At 48.6% G+C, this 18,218-nt stretch overlaps 1 protein-coding gene across 9 annotated transcripts in view; it reads left to right on the plus strand.

The window, feature by feature from the left end:
- Nucleotides 1-18,218, plus strand: part of CAPG (capping actin protein, gelsolin like) — a 49,267-nt gene that overhangs the window by 21,537 nt on the left and 9,512 nt on the right. Inside the window, exons 1-3 of one of the 9 annotated variants that reach the window (XM_066377833.1) lie at nt 4,793-4,867; nt 5,780-5,835; nt 12,184-12,249. The exons of 1 other annotated variant lie outside the window; for it this stretch is intronic. The gene's annotated coding sequence lies outside the window, so the exon portion shown is untranslated. Of the gene's footprint in view, nt 1-403; nt 425-4,792; nt 4,868-5,779; nt 5,836-7,895; nt 7,953-12,183; nt 12,250-13,645; nt 13,775-18,218 lie in introns of those variants that run through there. 7 more of the 9 variants (XM_066377838.1, XM_066377834.1, XM_066377832.1 and 4 more) reach the window with 7 other exon arrangements.

Here is an 18,218-nt window from a genome sequence, read left to right on the forward strand (position 1 = left end):
GTTGAAGGCCCATGGTCAAGGCACATATGAGAAAGCAATCAATGAACAACTAAGGTGTTGCAATGCACAACAAAAAACTAATGATTGATGCTTCTCATCTCTCTGCATTCCTGTCTGTCTGCCCATCTACCCCTCTCTCTGACTCTCTCTCTGTCTCTGTAAAACAAAACAAAACAAAACAAAACCAAAACAAAAAACGGAACAGGTCGTAGTAACAGTAGTGCCTATAATAAAGTAAAAAAAACAACAACACAAATACCTTAAAGTTACAGTTTCCAATTTTACAACTAACCGGAATCAAATTAATAATAAACAACACTTGAGTGCTACCAATGGCAAATAGGCCACATTAAAATAATATTGTTACCTGACCAGGCGGTGGCGCAGTGGATAGAGCATCGGACTGGGATGCGGAGGAACCCAGGTTGGAGACCCCGAGGTCGCCAGCTTGGGTGCGGGCTCATCTGGTTTGAGCGAGGCTCACCAGCTTGGACCCAAGGTCGCTGGCTCCAGCAGGGGGTTGCTCGGTCTGCTGAAGGCCCGCGGTCAAGGCACATGTGAGAAAGCAATCAATGAACAACTAAGGTGTTGCAACGCGCAATGAAAAACTGATGATGCTTCTTATCTCTCTCCATTCCTGTCTGTCTGTCCCTGTCTGTCCCTCTCTCTAACTCACTCTCTGTATCTGTAAAAAATAAATAAATAAATAAAATTAAATAATAAAAAAAAATATTGTTGCCCTGGCCGGTTGGCTCAGTGGTAGAGCGTCAGCCTGGCGTGCAGGAGTCCCGGGTTCGATTCCCGGCCAGGGCACACAGGAGAGGCGCCCATCTGCTTCTCCACCCCTCCCCCTCTCTTTCCTCTCTGTCTCTCTTCCCCTCCCGCAGCCGAGGCTCCACTGGAGCAAAGTTTGCCCGGGCCCTGAGGATGGCTCTGTGGCCTCTGCCTTAGGCGCTAGAATGGCTCTGATTGCCGCAGAGCAACGCCCCAAGATGGGCAGAGCATCGCCCCCTGGTGGGCATGCCGAGTGGATCCTGGTTGGGCACATGCGGAGTCTGTCTGACTGCCTCCCCGTTTCCAGCTTCGGAAAAAAAAAAAAATGTTAATAATAATGTTAATAAATATACATATAATTATACCACCAGTAAATGAGAACCTATCTCACAGTCAGATTGTGAAAACCAGAGGGGTGTATGGTGTGCCCTCAAACTGCAAGTAAACACTACACTAGATGTTACACAGAAAAGTATGACTGACAGCAGAACATGGATCATGATACCTTGTAGGTTAGAAATGATCCAGAGCGTTTTTTTCCTTAATGAAGGCTCTTACAACCTGACTGCCTTCCTCTTACCTGTCTTTCCCTTTGGAGAAAAATTTGGCTCTGACTTCCATCCACGGTTACCGTCTTGCCCCATCTCCAATGGTCCACCATTTCAGCAAGACAGATGATGACACTAGGACTTCCTAGGGACTGTGGGACCATATTCAACCAAGAGGCTGGTCATTAATGTTTCTTTTGATTTATTTGTGACCAAAAGGGGGAAGTGTGGATGAAAAAAGGGCCACATAATAAACTTGACAAGCTCAAGGGAGAACTGCACAGTGGGCTTTGCAAACTCAGAGACTGAAAGTAACTATATAGGATGGTCTGAACATAAAAAGTCCTCACAGCCCTGGCCGGTTGGCTCAGCGGTAGAGCGTTGGCCTGGCGTGCAGGGGACCCGGGTTTGATTCCCGGCCAGGGCACACAGGAGAAGCGCCCATTTGCTTCTCCACCCCCCCCTCCTTCCTCTCTGTCTCTCTCTTCCCCTCCCGCAGCCAAGGCTCCATTGGAGCAAAGATGGCCCGGGCGCTGGGGATGGCTCCTTGGCCTCTGCCCCAGGCGCTGGAGTGGCTCTGGTCTCGGCAGAGCGACGCCCCGGAGGGGCAGAGCATCGCCCCCTGGTGGGCAGAGAGTCACCCCTGGTGGGCGTGCCGGGTGGATCTCGGTAGGGCACATGCGGGAGTCTGTTTGACTGTCTCTCCCTGTTTCCAGCTTCAGAAAAATACAAAAAAAAAAAAAGTCTTCACTACAAGTGAGTCCTGGCAGGTAGTCAGTCCTAGGTCTGTAACTTCCTTGACAAAGGTCAAGCGTTACCTCAAGCAAGTTTGTCTATTGTCTTTTTGCATCTAAGATAACATTCATTTGAAATGTCAGAGTAATCTCCAGACCCCTCAGGGTACAACCACAGCACCAGGCTGAAGACTGCAGAACCCCTCATTGTTATCTTGCTCCCCAGTACCATTGCTGTGTGCTGTCAATGTTAACTATCCTGTACCCACCAAAGTAAAAGTAATGTGTGTCTCTGCTTTGCTCCCTATGTAATCCCAGAGATTCCCCCTTTGCTTTCTCTCACCTCCCTAATTTACCACTAATGAATTTTTTTTTTCTGAAGTTGGAAACGGGGAGGCAGTCAGACAGACTCCCGCATGTGCCCGACCGGGATCCACCCGGTATGCCCACCAGGGGGCGATGTTCTGCCCATCTGGGGTGTTGCTCTGTTGCAACCAAGGCCATTCTAGTGCCTGAGGAAAAGGCCATGGAGCCATTCTCAGCGCCTGGGCCAACTTTGCTCCAATGGAGCCTTGGCTGTGGGAGGGGAAGAGAGAGACAGAGAGGAAGGAGAGGGGGAGGGGTGGAGAAGCAGATGGGCGCCTCTATTGTGTGCCCTGGCCGGGAATCGAACCCGGGACTCCTGCACACCAGGCCAACACTCTACCACTGAGCCAACTGGCCAGGGCCCACTAATGAACTTCAAGTAACCCGACTTACATTTCCTCCTTTGATTTGTATAAAATAAGCTGTAAAATTACCGTTTTCTAGATTTTTTAAATTTTATTTTAGCGAGAGAGGAAATGTAAAGCCAGTAGCTGCAGCCACCATCACAGCTGCCTGGCCCATGCAGGTTCGCATTGGATTTGGACAGTCGGTAATGAAACAATGGAGCCAAGAACTAGTGGGCCATCATCTTTAATACTAGCTTGCGGCCCTGGCCGGTTGGCTCAGTGGTGGAGCGTCGGCCTGGTGTGCGGAAGTCCCGGGTTCGATTCCCGGCCAGGGCACAAAGGAGAAGTGCCCATCTACTTCTCCACCCCTCCCTCCTCCTTCCTCTCTGTCTCTCTCTTCCCCTCTCGCAGCTAAGGCTCCATTGGAGCAAAGATGGCCCGGGCGCTGAGGATGGCTCCATGCCTCTGCCTCAGGCGCTAGAGTGGCTCTGGTTGCAACAGAGCAGCGCCCCAGATGGGCAGAGCATCGCTCCCTGGTGGGTGTGCCAGGTGGATCCCGGTCAGGCGCATGCGGGAGTCTGTCTGACTGCCTCCCTGTTTCCAGCTTCAGAAAAATACAAAAAAAAAAAAAAAAAAAAAAAAAGAAAGAAAGAAAAAAAAAAAATCCTAGCTTACACCCAGCGGGCAAGTAAAAACACACACTGGGCTCCAAAACCCACTCATTCAATGCTCACAAAGCTACTGACTTATCCGAGTTTCCTAGAATCAAAGGTTTCTAGCTCACCAGACTTATTCACCTCTGTTTCCCATCTCCTTCTCTCTGCACCACTCTGCACAAACTGGCTTCTCACTCAGTACTCCACCATCTTGGCTGCTTCTCCTGGCCTCCTCCACGTGGCCTTTCTCTGCTCTCCTCTCTAATGCTAATCTCAGGAACCAAGGGAGCAAGCTCAAACTCCCGGTCTGCCCCACTTTATAGTGTAGAAATCAAAACTTTTAATCCAATATACAAACAAGGAAGTCTCTGATACAAAGTCACTTATCTGAGGCATAATGGGATTCCTCACGAGAGTGCACCATCCCACATCAAGCAACGGTCAAGGGTGTGGGGAAAAGCTTAGTCTTAAAACTAAACCTCAGGGTATAATGACTTGGCCTGTCCCCCACACACAATGCAAACTATAAGTGAGCAAACATATATATCATATTTACAAACTTATTTAATGAACACGAAGGGAGGGAGGGAGGGAGAGAGAGAGAGAGAGAGAGAGACAGGAGCATCAATATGTTCCTGTATGTGCCCTGACCAGGGATTGAACCAGCAATCTCTACTTCGGGACCATGCTCGACTGACCAAGCTATCTGGCTAGGGCTGATTATTTTCTCAACTTGTTGAGATTTTGCTTCCTAGCAATTGTCAATTTGGCTCAAATAGACTCATAAAAATTCTCTACAAGTTTAGACTTTTCTTACACGGACACCTACCTAGCTTCTCTGGGCCTCCCTGAATCTTCATCTCTTAAGCAGAATAATGATGGTGAGTGTGAGAACCAACTGATATCCTGTTTAAACACAAAGGACATAGTAGGCGCTCAAGGAACAGTAACTGTTTCAGCTGGATGAAGCCAAGGACCCATGGATTGACTGGGTTGTTACCACTGCAGCCCTCTCCTGCTGTTTTCCGAATAGCATTCTTGTCTCAGCTTTCCCAATACCCGCCCCAATTTCTAGGTCTCTTTCCCGCCTGTGGCCCAGGCGGGGCGATGGGAGGGAAAGTGCAGCCCCTTCGGGCGGCTCAGGCCAGTCCGCCCCTTCCTCTGACCCCTGGGCTTGGGCGCTGCCCGGCAGGTAGCTCTTAGGGCTCTGACCCGCGGGGCGCCGGAGCTCCCCTTGGGGGTCGGAGGGGCCTGGCTGTTCCGGGGCTGCCCTCTCGGGGCGCCTCGCTCCCCCGCTCCTTTTGGGGACGCCCTCGTGTGACTAATCTTGGTCTCCGGGCTTCTAAGGAGTCCTGGAGAGGGCGGGTCCCAGCGACAGAAAGTTTTACTTCGTTCGGGACAAACCGAGCATTCCTGCTGGGGGGACCGGACCCGGAGGAAACGTGAGTCTAGTAAAAACAAGTTCTAGAACCTTGTGACCGGGTAGTGTCGTTAGCGTGAGCGTTGTTAAAGTTGCAAGGCGCTGGGGCTTCCAGGCTGAGGCACCCGCTCTTTTGTTTCGCTGTTCATTTGCAAGTCTCTTTTTTTCCTGTGGCGAGGGCCCAAATTTGGCCGGTGAGGGTTAAGGATGGAGAACAGTGATCCCCACTCATCCTTGCGCCCTGGGTGAGTGAGGCCGGCACAAAGAGCCACCAGGTCTCGCCCGGAGTGATGGACTCGCCGGAACGGGAGTGGGGGCGGGGCAAGGAGGGGAGATCGGAAGTTGAGCTCAGACCCTCCGCGCTGGAGGAGAGGGCACCGGCCCTGCTTTCCAAGATGCTGTGCCCATTTAGTGGGGTCCCCTACTAAATTCTCCATGTTGGGAAGAGAAAAGAGTCCAAGTTTGGCCCTGGCCAGTTGGCTCAGTGGTAGAGCGTTGGCCTGGCGTGCAGGAGTCCCAGGTTCGATTCCTGGCCAGGGCACACAGGAGAAGCGCCCATCTACCTCTCCCCCCCTCCCCCCTCCTTCCTCTCTGTCTCTCTCTTCCCCTCCCGCAGCCAAGGCTCCATTGGAGCATAGTTTGCCCGGGCGCTGAGGATGGCTCCATAGCCTCTGCCTCAGGCACTAGAATGGCTCTGGTTGCAACAGAGCAAAGCCCCAGATGGGCAGAACATCACCCCCTGGTGGGCGTGCCGGGTGGATCCCGGTCGGGCGCATGTGGGAGTCTGTCTGACTGCCTCCCGTTTCCAACTTCAGAAAAATACAAAAAAGAAAAGAAAAAAAAAAGAGTCTAAGTTTATAAAGCATCTATTATTTGCTTATTAATTATATTATCTCACTTAATCTTCACATTTATCTTTATGCTCATTTTACAGATAGGGCCCAGGGAGGCTCCAGGAAGTTAAGTCACTTGCCCCAGGAAGCACAGCCAGTAAGTAGCCAAACTGCCCAACCCTTTCCACTGTACCAGTTTTATCCGCCCAGCCTCTGGTTCTCTGGGGGACAAAGCCCTGCTGGGCTTCCATCCCAGATTACCCTACTTTTGAAAGGCCAGCAGGCTGGCTGTGGAGACACCCAGATGCAGCTAGAGATTGTGTTTCTTTGAAGAGAACATATAACTTCCCATTTTGCTCTGTTCCGGAAATTTTAACGCATGGATTGATTTAGTTCCACTGCCCACACTGCTTTCTCCTGGGTGGGGCCTTGACCCTGAAGGCTATGCCTTATCTCTAGCCTGCTGCTGACCAGCCCTGAGCCTGGCAGGCCTGGGTCCAGGACAGGTGGCCAGCCCCGGCTGCTGAGCCATACGTGTGGCTGGGTGAGTGGTACTCTCTCTCCCCACACACGAACTCCACTTCATCCTTTCTCACGGACTCAGAAGGGAATGGAGGCTTCCCCTGCTCTGCCTCCTGCTCCCTGTGTGACCTTGGGCAAGTAAGTCACTTGTGTTCTCAGGCCATCAGTTTCTTTCTCTGGAAAGTGAACAAGTGGGATGGACCAGACTAGCTCAAGGGTCCTATGATGTGATGTAGGCGCTGGGTAGAGTCAGAACCACACATACTGTTATTGCTGTCTCTCAGAGGTGGTGCAGAGACTGTGACAGACAGTAAACGTCTGGTGAATGAATGAGAAGCTGACCCAGGGTAGACTGGAAAGGCCTCCAGCATGCAGGGCAGGGGATAGAATCAGTAAAGAATGTTGCAAGGGCCTTAGAACTGCTCTTAAAAAGAAAAAAAAATCAATGCAACCAATGCATTCAGAATCCTTTTGTAGTTCGTAAGTGTGATGATTGGGTACTTGTTGGGCAGATAAAATATATTATGCTCACTTTGTTAAAGATGGCGCTGCCCAAGTAGAGACCCGTCACCCAGGTGATATTAAAGTGTGTTGGGGGCAGGCTGTGGGCAGGCAGAATCCTTGTAGCCTGGGGCTTGGTTTTGGGACTAAGCCTTTCCCACTCTTTTTGATGTGGGGTGGTACAATCCCATCATGTCTCTGATAAGTATTTTGTATATTGGATTAAAGGTTTTGATTCCTACACTATAAAATGGGGGCAGAATGGGAGCTTGCGCTCTTGGTTCCTGAGATTATCATTAAAGGAGAGAGCAGAGAGGAGAGCAGAGTAAGGCCATGTGGAGGAGTCTAGGAGAAACAGCCAAGATGGTGGAGTGCTAAGTGAGCAGCCAGTTTGTGCAGAGTTTGTGCAGGGAGAAGGAAGGAGATGGGGTGAGCTAGAAACCTTTGATTCTAGGAAACTCGGATAAGTCAGTAGCTTTGTGAGCACTGAATGTGAGTAGGTTTTGGAGCCCAGTGTATGTTTTTACTTGCCTACCGGGTGCAAGCTAGGATTAAAGTTGATGGCTCACCAGTTTTTGGCTCCGTTGTTTCTTTACCGACTGTCCGAATCCAATGCGAACCTGCATGGGCTGTGATGATGGTAGCCGTGGCCACTGGCTTTACAGTACTCATACTTTTTTTTAAATTTACTTATTTATTTTATTTATTTATATTTTTACAGAGACAGAGTCAGAGAGAGGGATAGATAGGGACAGACAGACAGGAACGGAGAGAGATGAGAAGCATCAATCATCAGTTTTTCGTTGCGACACCTTAGTTGTTCATTGATTGCTTTCTCGAAATATGTGCCTTGACTGCGGGCCTTCAGCAGACCAAGTAACCCCTTGCTCAAGCCAGTGACCTTGGGTCCAAGCTGGTGAGCTTTGCAGAAACCAGATGAGCCCACGTTCAAGCTGGCGACTTCGGGGTCTCAAACCTGGGCCCTCCGCATCCCAGTCCGACGCTCTATCCACTGCACCACCGCCTGGTCAGGCGGTACTCATACTCTTGGTGAGGAGTTGTGCCTCCCTCAAAACTTTATTACACATCGGCACATTACCTGTCTGATGTGAAAATAAAAAAATGCATTCAGGGCAAAGACAAGGGGCGGGGAAGGAGGAAAACGTCACTGCACAGAGGCAGTGACCCCACCCAGGAAAAGTGACTAACCCAGCAAACGCTAGAGTTGGGCAGGCTGTCTGCCGGAGGCTGGTGAGTGGGGAACAGGGCCGGTAGAGGCTTTTCTGTCTGCGTATGTCTCTTCTTGCTGGTCACAGATTCAGGTGCCCACCCTGGGGAAGGGTCTGGCAGCTGGCTAAGGCCACTGGGGAGGCCCCTGGCTGGGGTGGGCCTCCAGCCTCCCTGTGGGTGCCTCTCTGAAGCTAGCCTGGCTTCAGCAGATGCTGGGTTGGAGCAGGGGTGGGGTGGGGCAGGCGGGTGGGGCAACCCAGGAGTCAGAGGGAAGTGGGAGGCTGGGGTGGGGCAGGCCAGCAGGAAACAGCCTGGAAAGCAGAAGTGGAAGCCAGGCTGCGAAGAGGTGAAAGTGGGCCGGGCGGTGGCTGGCTGGGACCCTCTTAGGTGGGCAGGTGAGGGCTGGCTGCCAGGGTCTGGAAGGAGACTCACATTTCTGGAAGTTGCTTAGTCTAGAATTGAGTCCTGCAGCCTGTGGTCCTGGCAGCTTCCTGCCAGGCTCCAGGTTAAGTTATCCAACAGGAGCCTGCAGCCGTAGCCGCTCTGTAGAAGGGTGGGTTGTGATCATGATACTGATGAGGAATTCCTGGTGGGGGCTTGTCCTGCCCTGTGAGAGGTGGTGGCCAACCTTCTGATGGAGGCCACCACACCTGAGTGCCTGGCCTCTTGAAGGCCCTCGGGCATCCTGGGAGTGCATTCAGATTTGAGGATATCTGTCCCAAAACCAGGACTTTGATGTGACTGTAGATAGGTGGGCTGGAGTGGTTGCGGGAGGCGCCAAGCAGGACCAGCCTCTGAATTCCAGTTCATTGTTTTGCAAATTTAACAAGACTCCCCTGAGGGACCTAGGCCTACCTGGCAAGGAGGTGAAGGTGGAACTGGGGGAAGGTTAGGGGTCCTACTTGGTGTTGAGGAAAGAGCACTGGCCTGAGGAGTCTCTGGACAAGGACTCAGGACCCAGCTCCCGAGAATGCCTTTTCCTTTCCCAAACCTGGAGGATCTGGTGTCATTTCTAGTGTTGACACTCACCTGTCCACCCTTTTCTGGGGAGAGGTTTAGTGACTGTTTCATTTCACACTAGGGACAAACAGGGACTACTAGGTGGAGCGATCTGTTAGGGATCAGTGGAATCAGGGAGCAAAGATACCACCAGAGATGCCTGACTAGGCGGTGGCGCAGTGGATAGAGCGTCGAACTGGGATGCAGAGGACCCAGGTTTGAGACCCTGAGGTCGCCAGCTTGAGCGTGGGCTCATCTGGTTTGAGCAAGAGCCCACCAGCTTGAACCCAAGGTCGCTGCCTTGAGCAAGGGGTTGCTCGGTCTGCTGGAGGCCCACGGTCAAGGCACATATGAGAAAGCAATCAATGAACAACTAAAGTGTTGCAACGCGCAATGAAAAACTAATGATTGATGCTTCTCAGCTCTCTCTGTTCCTGTCTGTCTGTCCCTGTCTATCCTCTCTGACTCACTCTGTCTCTGTAAAAAATAAATAAATAAATGAAAAAAAAAAGGACATTAAAAATGGCACCAGAGGACTTTTGCCATTTTGATATCCATCAAGCATTGCCTTAAAGATAAGCATATCAGCCCTAGCTGGGTAGTTCATTTGTTGAGCAGTGGTTCTCAAACTTTTTTAAATTGGGGCGCATTTAAAATCCTACAAATAATTGTAGGTGCACTATATATCATACAAATTTCTGAGAAATGTTATAATAATGTCAAATATTAAAGAAAAAAATATAAAGTCTGTGTGGCCAGTGCAGGTTCGCATTTGATTCAAACAGACAGTAATGAAACAACGGAGCCAAGAACTGGTGGACCATTAGCTTTAATCCTAGCTTGTACCCGGCAGGTGAGAAATATATACAGTGGGAAAACACTTCCCTTTCCATTCAGGGCTCCCAAAGCCACTGACTTAACTGAGTTTCCTAGAATCAAAGGTTTCTAGCTCACCAGCCTTATTCACCTCTGTTCCCCATCTCCTTCTCTCTGCACAAACTGGCTTCTCCTTCAGCACTCCACCATCTTGGCTCCTTCTGGCCTCCTCCATGTGGCCTCTCTCTGCTCTCCTCCCTGCTCTCTGCCCTCCTCCTAGAACGCAATCACTCTTCTTTTGGAACAACGTGATCTCTCTTCCTTTTAAAACTTTTTGGCACAAAGACCCTCCCCCAACACATATTAATACAATCACACCTATCCCAAGCAATCACCTGGGCTACGGGCTTCCACGTGGGCAGCGCCATCTTTAACAAAGTGAGCATAATATATTTTATCTGCCCAACAAAGTCCAAGCGTGCTTTTATGGTAATTAAACAATAAATACAACAATTAAATTTATTCTGATATTAAAAAACTTTTTTTTTATAGTTTTTTTTGGTATTTTTCTGAAGTTGGAAACGGAGGCAGGCAGACAGACTCCCGCATGCGCCCGACCGGGATCCACCCGGCATGCCCACCAGGGGGCGATGCTCTGCCCATCTGGGGCACCACTCTGTTGCAACCAGAGCCATTCTAGCGCCTGAGGCAGAGGCCACAGAGCCATCCTCAGTGCCTGGGCCAACTTTGCTCCAATGGAGCCTCGGCTGCGAGAGGGGAAGAGAGACAGAGAGGAAGGAGAGGGGGAGGGGTGGAGAAGCAGATGGGAGCTTCTCCTGTGTGCCCTGGCTGGGAATCGAACCTGGGACTCCTGCACACCAGGCCGACGCTCTACCACTGAGCCAACCGGCCAGGGCAAAAAACATTTTTATGTTACATTTTTTTGAGTTATGCTTTTTAGAATTTGTATAAAAGAGGGGTTAAAAAATTAAAAAACGACAAAAGTTATCTTTTTATATATGTAGATACAGGTATTGATCGACTTAGAACCTATGCAACTTATAACCATTTGACTTTATGACCACAATCTCTAGCCACGACTGCTCCGCGTCTGGCAGCGCAAGCGTTGCTCAGCTGGGTGTACGACAGTGCTGGCCAATAAAATGTTTCGTACATGTTTATATATTTTGATATGTTTTGCGATTGGGAAAATGTTTCCTATGGTATTTTTACACCTGTATTTTGTATTTTTGTATGCACCTGTATTTTGTAATTTTGTATGTTTTGCAAATATTAAACCAGTTGTACTGGTAATGCAGTGTTTTACTTAAACCTGATGAATGTAAAAATAAGAAACAAAATGATGTAGAGATGATACAAATGGCATAAAATGAACAAAGAAAATTATGATATATAACAATAATGAAAGAAAATTATGATAAGATATGACTTAAAGATTTTTATAACATCATTTCACAGTACTGTACATATAGCCTACTCAACTTATGACCAAATCGTGTTACAACCAGTCTGTTGGAACCAATGGTGGTTGTAAGTCGAGCACTAGCTGTACATTTTTAGGAAGACTTAGTGAATTTGGCAGGTCCCAGCACAAATGTGTTGTTTTTTTATTCTTGTGTTTATGAGAAACATAAGCCTGATGTGTCCTAGAGATTTCTTCAATGTTTGGGCATATATATATTTGAAAGGCAAACTCTCATTTCCTCGTCAATACATTGAAGGATTCCTCTCTTTTTACTCTTAATTGTGTTGAGGGTAGAAAATCCTAATTCACATAAGTAGGATGTTGAAAATTATAGTAAAATGTTCAAAACTATTTTAGATATTGCCACATATTCTTCTTTTATAGAAATCCAAAAGGCTTCAAGAGGCAATTCCTTATGTTTAATCATCAATCAAAAAACCCTACCATACATATCATCTTAACTTTACACCAAACAAAGGATAGAAGAAACTTGCCTCCCGTCTTTCCGGGGAACATGGGGGGTAGTGTAAACAATCCAACACCACAGCTTAACAGCCTTTTGCAACCTAATCAGGCTAGTGAGGTGGGGGGTTGGGCAGACTGTCAGCTTACTGCCAATTCCCCACACCTCTGTCCCCCAAAAATCTAAACTCCAAAAACCCTGTTGGTTTTTTGATCCCCAACAGGCCATACTTCTCTGGAATACCATAGGGTGCACCTGGAAATATTCTAGGGCGCACCAGTGTGCTCTGGCACACACTTTGAGAACCACTGGGTTAGAGGTTTGTCCTGATACACCAAGGTTGTGGTTTCAGTTCTGGTCAGGGCAGATACAAGACTCAACCAATGAGTATGTAAATAAGTTGAACAACAAATCATTGTTTCTGTCTCTTTCTCTCTCCCCCTTCCTCTCTTTCTAAACTTAAAAAAATAAAAAAAATCTTTAAAAAGGTGCATATCAGCAAGACCCCTCCATCTCACCTTGTCACCCGTGTGTCCTCAAAGGCAGCCTCCAGGGTATGTATCCTCCCCCATCCCCTGCCCCACGACCATCGTCCATCGGAACGGATCCCTAGTCCTGCTCTCACAGTCTGTTCAAATCCTGTACTCTCAGGCTCCATTTGGTCGAATAATTGGAGCCCAGCAAGTCCAGTTAGTGAAATGTATTCTCTGAGCCCCTGCAGGGTATCAAGCACAGTGTGAGGTTCCAGCTAGATTCAGAGAGGCAAAATATAGTTAGTCCCTTACAGTTTAGTAGAAAAGCAAGCCCATAACTCCCTGTACTGTGGTAGAGTGGGAAAAAGCAAAGGCTGTAACGGAAGAGGTGAGAAAGTGAGTTCCCCATCACTAGAAGTGTTCGAGAAGAGGATGGAGAGGGATGCTATGGAAGGGACTTCCGCACTGTGCATGTATGAGAGGCAGAGTGGAGTAAGACCAAATAGAGTGATTCTGTGATATCCTCCACCTGGGGGAAGTTTGAGGTCCCACTGGTGGTGATGGCCCCCTACTTCATGGTAGACATGAGGCATGGGTTGCTGTTCTTCATTTCTGTGCCCTCCCCCACTTCCCATTCTGCCCAGCGCCAAACTCCCACATAGACCTTAAACAAAATTGAGAAGAGCCTTTTAGGGGCTGCTTGAGGAATGTAGGAGTATCATGTATGTCCCCTCCCCTGGTTGAGACATGACGCTGTCAGATCCTGCTATATGAGAGCCTGCAAGCAGGGACTGAAGTGTATGCTCCCAGGTGAGAGGGCTGGGGGAACTCTCAGAAAAGGTCGAGGCTACTGAATGTCTTGGAACATTGGGACTTGATGTGGGCCTGGAGGGGCAGAGGGGGTGGCGGGGCTTTAATGGACCTGAGGGAGGAGGTGTGCTCTGAGGATGCTCAAGGAGCTGTGGGCTTGCACAGAGGGGCTGGGAGGGACAGGAGAGAGTGAAAGGCCAGATGTGAGGTGGACCCTTGCCCATGAGAGCCTGGAACAGCAGGCTCAGGGGCAGGGATCTGAGGGCTGCGGGAGTGTCTGCTCTGACCAAGTGCTGGTGAGCGTTAGTGTCACCAGGAATTTCTCAGTCTGGTTTTAACTGGTCAGCTATGTGGCCTGAGCATTGGGATTGTTTTATGTTTTTAGCTGTAAGAGAGACACAGGGAGACAGGAAGGGAGAGAGATGAGAAGGATCAACTCACAGTTGCGTCACTTTAGTTGTTCACTGATTGCTTCTCATACGTGCCTCAATGGCAGTGGGGGAGGGGGGGCTTAAGCCAGCAACCATGGAGTCATGTCTGTGATCCCACCCTCAAGCCTTAAGCCTGCAACCTTGGGGTTTCAAACCTGGGACCTCAGTGTCCCAGGATAACGCTCTATTCACTGTGCCACCATTGGTCAGGCAAGGGCATTGGGATTTTTTTACAGCCCTCCAGATGATTCTAATGTGAAGGCGAGTGTGAGACTCAGTTCTGGACAGGTAACTGGCAGCACCAGAATCACCTGGAACACAGGTGCACAGGCCCCACTCTGGACCTGTGGCATCCAGATCCCCGGGTGGGTTTAGCATCCCTGTTTTGATAACATTCTGAGGTAATTCTAACAGGCAGCCATGGTGGACAGTCAGGGAGATGAAGGGCAGGCAGCCAAGCCCTTTCACCAAGACCCTTCGGGGTCTGACCTGTGGTGGCGCAGTGGATAAAGCGTCGACCTGGAATGCTGAGGTCGCAGGTTCAAAACCCTGGGCTTGTCTGGTCAAGGCACATATGGGAATTGATGCTTCCTGCTCCTCCCCCTTTCCCCCCCCCCCTCTCTAAAATGAATAATAAAAAAAAAAAGTTTGCCTGCCCTGTGGTGGCACAGTGAATCAAGTGTTGACCTGGAATGCTGAGGTCTCCAGTTGAAAACCCTGGGTTTGCCCAGTCAAGGCACATATGGGAGTTGATGCTTCCTGCTCCCCCTTCTTTCTCTCTCTCTCCCTCTCTCCTCAAATGAATAAAGTTTTTAAAAAAATGACCCTTCAGGGCTCTCGGAGGCTTGGAGCCACGGCTATGGATTGCCTGCTTTTGAGTTATGGCCTGTGCTCAGATCAGTAACAATGAAAAATAATAAAGCTGACAATTGGCCCTCTTGTTTACACCATCTCTGTTCTGAGCTCTCCCCACAGACGTGGACTCGGGACACTGCCTCACCACTTCAGACCTGAGTCACAGTCTGGGCTGCCACTTGCAGGGGAAGTGGGCACAGCATGTGGTTCTCTGTGGGATGGAGAAGTATTACAGGCTCCCTGCTTGCAGGCCTCCCCTCACTGCCTCCTCCTTTTGAGGAAGTGTGTTTCCAAAAAATGCCTTCAGCTCTGTAGTAAATTAGGAACGGAAAAGGAATGTCATAATTCACACAGTATCTTACATCCATCACCTCTGCTCATGTTTCTTCCCTGTTTGCTACTTAAGCTCAATACCCTCTGCTCTTCTATCCACCTCCCCCAAAGATTTTTCTTTGATTCCCCACTTCTCAAAAACCAGTTTGCCTCTTCACCCTGAAAATCCCAGGTCCTGACCCTGCACCACTTGAGCTTACCTTACAAAAACGTTCGGTGATGCCCTGGCCGGATAGCTCGGTTGGTTGCCGTTAGAGCATCAATACTGAAGCGCAGAGGTTGTGGGTTCAATTTCCCGTCAGACAGGAATAGACTGATGTTCCTGTCACTCCCTCCCTTCCTTTGTCTCTCAAATCAATAAAGTAAACATTAAAAAAAAAAGTTCGGCCCTGGCCGGTTGGCTCAGTGGTAGAGCGTCAGCCTGGCGTGCAGGAGTCCTGGGTTCGATTCCTGGCCAGGGCACACAGGAGAAGCGCCCATCTGCTTCTCCACCCCTCCCCCTCTCCTTCCTCTCTGTCTCTCTCTTCCCCTCCCGCAGCAGAGGCTCCATTGGAGCAATGATGGCCCGGGCCCTGAGGATGGCCCTGTGGCTTCTGCCTCAGGCGCTGGAATGGCTCTGAATGCAGCAGAGCGACGCCCCAGATGGGCAGAGCATCGCCCCCTGGTGGGCATGCCGGGTGGATCCCGGTCGGGTGCATGCGGGAGTCTGTCTGACTGCCTCCCTGTTTCCAGCTTCGGAAAAATGCGAAAAGAAAAGAAAAAAAAAAGTTCAGTGCACAGCATGAATTGTGTTGTAGTACTTGCTGGTGTGAGTTCGGCATTTTAAGCCCCCCCCCCCAAATCTTCTAGTAATGGGAACATATGAAAGAGATAGTGAGTGAAGCTGTAGCTATGACATTTGCTGAATTTTTTCTTTTTCTTTCTTTTTTTTTTTTTTTGTATTTTTTTTTTCCCTGAAGTTGGAAACAGGGAAGCAGTCAGACAGACTCCACATGCGCCCGACCGGGATCCATCCAGCACGCCCACCAGGGGCGACGCTCTGCCCATCTGGGGCATAGCTATGTTGCAACCAGAACCATTCTAGCACCCGGGCCAACTTTGCTCCAATGAAGCCTTGGCTGCGGGAGGGGAAGAGAGAGACAGAGAGGAAGGAGAGGGGGAGGGGTGGAGAAGCAGATGGGCGCTCCTCCTGTGTGCCCTGGCCCAAAATTGAACCCAGGACTCCTGCACACCAGGCTGACACTCTACCACTGAGCCAACCGGCCAGGGCTTTGAATTTTTTGTTTAAAAAAAATTTTTTTTTTAATTTTTTTAAATTTATTCATTTTAGAGAGGAGAGGGAGAGACAGAGAGAGGGTGGGGGGAGAAGCTGGAAGCATCAACTCCCATCTGTGCCTTGACCAGGCAAGCCCAGGGTTTCGAACCGGCGACCTCAGCATTTCCAGGTCAATGCTTTATCCACTGCGCCACCACAGGTCAGTAAAAATTTTTTATTTACTGCCTGACCAGGCCATGGCACAATGGATAGTGTCTGACTGGGACGTGGAGGACTCAGGTTCAAAACCTTGAGGTCGCCAGCTTGAGCATGAGCTCATCTGGTTTGAGCAAAGCTCACCAGTTTGAGCCCAATGTCACTGGCTTGATCAAGGTGTCACTTGGTCTGCTGTAGCCCCCCAAGTCAAGGAACATATGAGAAAGCAATCAATGAACAACTAAGGTGCCGCAATGAAGAATTGATGCTTGTCATTTCTCTCTCCCTTCCTGTCTGTCTGTCCCTAGCTATCCCTCTGTCTCTGTTACAAAATAATAATAATAATAATAATAATAATAATAATAATTAACTTTTTTTATTTTAGAGAGAGGGAGGGAGAGAGAAAGAGAGAAACATTGATTTGTTCCACTTTGCTGCAACTGGTGCGGGAAAGTGATGACATGAGTGGGGGCAATAGAGGGTGAAGGAAAACACAGAGACACAGATCAAGTTTGGGCCAGGTGGGACAGTGTGCTCTGGTATTAGGTTTAATTTAGACATGGTATTAGGGTTAATGTTAGCTTTAGGGTTTTTTGTTTTTCTGGTTTTTGTTTCTGGTAGATGCCTTTTATTGGGTTAAGGAAGTTTGTGGAAGTTTTCTTTTTAATCAGGAATGGATGTAGAATTTTGCTAACTGCTTTTTCTTCATCTATTGAGATGAATAAAGCAATAGTTAATAGGGTGATTGATTTTCAGATGTTCAACCAAGTTTGCTGCATTCCTGGATACACCCCATTTAGTCATATGTTTTATCCTTTATATTGAATTCCATATTCTAAAATTTTGATAATTTTTTTGTGCCTTGTGTTCATGAGCAATACTGGCCTAATTGTCTTTGCTGTAATATATTTATCTGGTTTTGTTATATCAGGATAATGCTGGCAGCATAGGATAAATTGAGAAATGTTCTCTTCTATTTTTTGGAAGAGTTTGTATAGAATTGGTATTATATCTTCCTTAAATTTTTGGTAGAACAGGCCCTGGCCGGTTGGCTCAGTGGTAGAGTGTCGGCCTGGCGTGCAGAAGTCCCGGGTTCGATTCCCGGCCAGGGCGCACAGGAGAAGCGCCCATCTGCTTCTCCACCCCTCCCCCTCTCCTTCCTCTCTGTCTCTCTCTTCCCCTCCAGCAGCCAAGGCTCCATTGGAGCAAAGTTGGCCCAGGCACTGAGGATGGCTCCATGGCCTCTGCCTCAGGCACTAGAATGGCTCTGGTTGCAACAGAGCAACGCCCCAAACGGGCAGAGCGTCGCTTCCTGGTGGCCGTGCTGGGTGGATCCCGGTCAGGCGCATACGGGAGTCTGTCTGACTGTCTCTCCCCGTTTCCAGCTTCAGAAAAATACAAAAAAAAACAACAACAAAAAACAACAACAAAAAAAAAATTTTGGTAGAACATATCTGGACTTGGAATTATGTATTTTGGAGGAAGGGACTTTTTAAGTACAAATTCAGTTTCTTTAATAGATATTAGAACTATTCAGGTAATCTATTACTTCTTTTTTTTAATATATTTTTTAAATTTTTTATTTATTTATTTTTTACAGAGACAGAGAGTGAGTCAGAGAGAGGGATAGACAGGGACAGATAGACAAGAACAGAGAGAGATAAGAAGCATTAATCATTAGTTTTTCGTTGCGCGTTGCAACACCGTAGTTGTTCATTGATTGCTTTCTCATATGTGCCTTGACCGCGGGCCTTCAGCAGACCAAGTAAACCCTTGCTGGAGACAGCGACCTTGGGTTCAAGCTGGTGGGCTTTTCCTCAAACCAGATGAGTCCGCACTCAAGCTGGCGACCTCGGGGTCTCGAACCTGGGTTCTCTGCATCCCAGTCTGATGCTCTATCCACTGCGCCACTGCCTGCTCAGGCAATCTATTACTTCTTAAGTGAACTTTCATATTTGTATACTTGAAGGAATTTGCCTATTTCATAAACGTTGTTGAAGTTTTTGTAATATTCTCTATCCTTTTAATATCTGTAGAATCTGTAGTGGTATCATCTCTCTTGTTTCTGTATTGAGAATTTGTGTCTTCATTTTTTTCTAATCAGTTTGTGTAAAGGTTCATCAATTTTATTTTTTTTAAAAACCAGCTTA

The sequence above is a fragment of the Saccopteryx leptura genome, chromosome 3 (assembly GCF_036850995.1).
Source record: "Saccopteryx leptura isolate mSacLep1 chromosome 3, mSacLep1_pri_phased_curated, whole genome shotgun sequence".
NCBI classification, from domain to species: domain Eukaryota; kingdom Metazoa; phylum Chordata; class Mammalia; order Chiroptera; family Emballonuridae; genus Saccopteryx; species Saccopteryx leptura.